Here is a 3645-nt window from a genome sequence, read left to right on the forward strand (position 1 = left end):
TTTTTTTTTTTTGCAATGCCCAAGTATAAATGGTGATTCTTTTTTTCCTTGTCATTTTCAAGTCAAAAAGTCTTGGTTTTTACTCAAGTATTTATGGTAACTTTCCCTTTTTGAGTTCAATATCAAAAAATGATTTTGTTGGTTGTATTTTTTGCATTTACGGTTTGTGAGGGTTAATATTTTATCATAAAATCTTTATTTTTATGCTGTCAGTGTTTTTTTTTTTTTTTTTGCATGCATATAAACTTCATTCTCAACTGGAATACCCTGTATATCAAATTTCTAGGTATTGTCTGTTTATTATACTGAAACACTTCCTGTTGCTACAGACATGGTTTAGAAAGTATCCTGGACCTAGTCTTCAGTTTTATGCTTCAAAGTGCGTAACTTTGTTTGCTTTGGAAGAGACTTTACATTAATACTAATTGTGGTAGCTTGGGGCTACTGTTATCATTCATGAATACAATAGCTCTGTTCCACAGAACACTGTGTAGCATATCCTAGGTACTGACAGTATGTCATGTAATAATGATATACAAATACATGAAATAAGAAACACCAGCAGCATCTACCCACATTGAAAAACGCAAGCATATTCAGCCAAGCCAAAGACAAGAGAGGGAACTCTGATCATGTCCACATAGCTACCTTCAATTTTATGGGGCTATATTGGGTGTGAGTGGTTTTTAGGGTCTTAGGCTGAATCAGGTAATTGCTTCCAGTTAATGCCTATGCTCTAATCCCACCACACATTATGATATATCTAATTTCATCTACATATAACAGCAAGTAGAAATGCAAGGGCCTGGCTGATTGGGTACAAATTTATTGGATAGTTTAAGTCCCTGTAAAATAAAGTTTTAGTAAACCCTACTGGAATTAGCATACCATTGTGTAGTCAGATTGTTACATTTCTGGTGAGTTTTTTTAGTGATTCATTTGCAGCATTTTTTACATTGATTTCCTACTTGGTCACTCAGACAATAATAGGGGAGAAACCAAAAAGAATGCTATATAGGGTCACTTGAGTGACAGCTCTAAGTTGGCCCAGACTGGCAACATATTATCCAAAATAGCAATGCCCAGCATTTGTATGCCTATACAAGAGGAGGATTTAGGTAAATAACTTACATAAAATATTAAATGCACATATAATCTATCGGAAATATTTTTTGTTAAAATGAATATTCTGGTGACAGGGTCGCCTTTAAGACTAAATTTTTAGATTCTTGCATAAGCTCTTTTTTCTTTAGTGGATAGTTGGGTTGAAAAAAAGTACATCAAGTTCAACCACTAGGGAAATAAACATATCTCAAATGAAAACCCTATAGACAGTTGATCCAGAGAAAGGCAAAAAACCATTATAAATCCTCATTCAGTTTTCTCCAGCAGGGGGGGAAAATACCCTGTACCTTTTCCCAATTTCAGAATGATCTCTCATTCTATATTCTCAGACTCCTTTCATACTTGTGGTGGAAACCCATGTAGTTTTCTGCTCCCATGCTCATGGAAAACTCCTGTAAATATGCCCAGGAGAGGCAGATTACATTGCAGGTAAATCTGTTTGCACGCGGTTGTGGCTGTGGTGTGGCTCTTCTCCAGAGGAAGCAACCACGTGGCCTAAAGCAACTTGTTTTTGGGGGACTTCACTACGATCAACCACAACCATGTGCGAATGTGTACCCACAATGGTTTTAAATGGCTCCCATTCACTTGAATGGTAACATTTGGGACAGTAGTTGAGCCTGCAGCAGAATCCTTTAAATAAGCCACAGCATGGGTTTTTTTTTTAAAGGCTGTGATAGAAATTCTCAGTATACAAGTTTGTTGTTAAAATGATGCAAAACTGGACTTGGGCAAAGAGCACTGTTGAAGTTCAGAGTTCTGTTTATATCAACCAATCAGTATAAATCTCCTAACTGATATGAATATAATAAACTGAAATGTGGGTTACAGGTTACTGCACTTTGCATAGTATCACTGCTCTTGCACTGCATCAAATTACTAAATAAACCAGTTATACTGGAAGCATTTCTTTTGAGGGAATTTATTGTTTTTCTTATCAATACAAGTACACACAAGCCATACACAGTCCTTACATTTAAAAAAACAAAAAACAAAACAAAAAAAAAAAACGTTATGAGTAGGAATACAGATAGGGGAAAATGTGGTATTTCTTGGTGTTACCATTTAATGAAAGCATGTAAAAGGGCATGATCTACATAAAGCACACATTTTTGTAGTATGTCTGTTTTTAAGGAAAAAATAACAAGTGCAGTGTTCTCCCCAGCCACATTTAGCTGAGTGTACCACCTGGCACTTTTTAGTAACTACCCAGCTGTTTTTGGGAAGTTACTGAAGAGCTGGGTCACAATACACCCGCCTACAGCTTTTTTCCACCCAGCTTAAAAAAATTTTTTTTTTATTGAACACTGAAGTATATTGTTAAATAATTATTAGAGTTCCTTGCATATATGTATTGATTAGAAACATCTTCTTCCTTTGTGCTTTCATGGTAAACTAATCAAACCTAGCCAAGCCATCTAGTACGACCTGGATAGATTGTGTCTGCACATGACTGTTACCCAATGTCTGCCGCCACCCTAAAGGGAAAGTAAGGTGCGTTTTTGATAAGCTCCTAAAAAAAATAATGTGAAGACTAGAACCCAATCTGCATCCTAATGCAAACAGTCTTCTCCTTGTGACACTTCCATGCAGTGTTGCATTATTTTCTGCAGGTTTTCAGACTTAGGAAATTAGGTCTGATTAACTAATGCTCTCCAAGATTTCACATTAGCTGGATCACCTAATATAGTCTATCTTCTCCTTTCTTGGGGAGCTTTAATAAACCCGGACCATTTTATGTTTAAAAATTTTTATATAGACGAACCAAAAGTACATTTTGAACAAATTTTTCGTTTACTTCAATTTTTAAGCTTATTTACACTAAAATAGGTATGCTGATTCTGAAAGAACAATTATTTTTCTTCTATCACATTGGGGTTTTCTCTACTGCTCAAATTAATGTGATAACTGTAGCGTGGATTTGTATAGGCTATTCACTTACACGCAAGACAGTATGGTCAGCAACACGGATAAACCAAGTATTCCTGTTATCTGTGCATGTGAGACAGCAGAGCTGGTGAGAGGCATTGGGTGGAAAGGAATTGGCCTCCAAGATCTGCCCTAAAATTAGGTGATCCAAACGTTCTACATGAGCCACTTGTTGATAGAAAGAAAATTATATTCCCGCCTCTGCACATGAAACTGGGTCTGATGAAGCAGTTCGTAAAATCTTTACCAACTGAAGGAGACTGTTCCAAGTACCTCATTTTGGCATTTCCTAGCCTGTCATTTGAAAAAAAAAAAAAAGGCCGGTGTTTTTAATTGTCCACAGATTCGGCAGCTCATCATAGATGAACACTTCTTCAGGACAATGTCAGAAGTTGAAAAGAATGCTTGGTTATTATTCCATTGCTAAGGCCTTTCCTGGAAACACACAAGCAAATAATTACACAGAAATTGGCCAGAAACTCTTGGAGAGCTTCAAAATGCTTGGTGGCAATATGAGCATCAAGGTTCATTTTCTGCATAGCCATCTTTCTAACTTCCCAGAAAACCTTGGTGCAGTCAGTGATGAGCAAG

The 3645-nt window shown here is 36.5% G+C and overlaps 1 protein-coding gene across 2 annotated transcripts in view; it reads left to right on the forward strand.

Moving 5' to 3' along the window:
* The window catches only part of OSBPL3 (oxysterol binding protein like 3), a 106173-nt gene that overhangs the window by 27890 nt on the left and 74638 nt on the right, over positions 1-3645 (forward strand). The window lies entirely within an intron of this gene.

Source organism: Pyxicephalus adspersus, chromosome 5 (genome assembly GCF_032062135.1).
Source record: "Pyxicephalus adspersus chromosome 5, UCB_Pads_2.0, whole genome shotgun sequence".
Classification (NCBI taxonomy): Eukaryota; Metazoa; Chordata; class Amphibia; order Anura; family Pyxicephalidae; genus Pyxicephalus; species Pyxicephalus adspersus.